This window comes from Penaeus monodon, chromosome 34, assembly GCF_015228065.2.
Source record: "Penaeus monodon isolate SGIC_2016 chromosome 34, NSTDA_Pmon_1, whole genome shotgun sequence".
Classification (NCBI taxonomy): domain Eukaryota; kingdom Metazoa; phylum Arthropoda; class Malacostraca; order Decapoda; family Penaeidae; genus Penaeus; species Penaeus monodon.
In genome coordinates this window covers 19538344-19538601 of record NC_051419.1, presented here as the reverse complement: position 1 = coordinate 19538601, position 258 = coordinate 19538344, and the positions used below count along the sequence as shown (strand labels likewise).

The following is a 258-nucleotide window of genomic DNA, read 5'->3' as shown; positions in this document are numbered from 1 at the left end:
CTTGCCAGACAGGTTCGTGTACAAATTAGTTTCTAATGAAAGGAAGTTATAAACTTCAATACACTTTATTGCTATAAACAGTCCCATTGCAACCAATACTGCAACAAAACTAGTGTCCCGACCATACACCGAAATACAGATCTTCCCGCATTGCAAGCGTCCTCGCAACATTTCTCGTTCCGGGGACAGTCGCTGTCGATGTAGCAAGTCTGCAAGAGATTGGCTGAGTGGAGGGCATAGCTTTTTCAAGTCGTGCTT

General features: G+C 44.2%; 1 pseudogene; it reads right to left on the bottom strand.

Annotated features, from left to right (window-relative positions):
* The window catches only part of LOC119594853, a 2581-nt pseudogene that overhangs the window by 468 nt on the left and 1855 nt on the right, over positions 1–258 (bottom strand).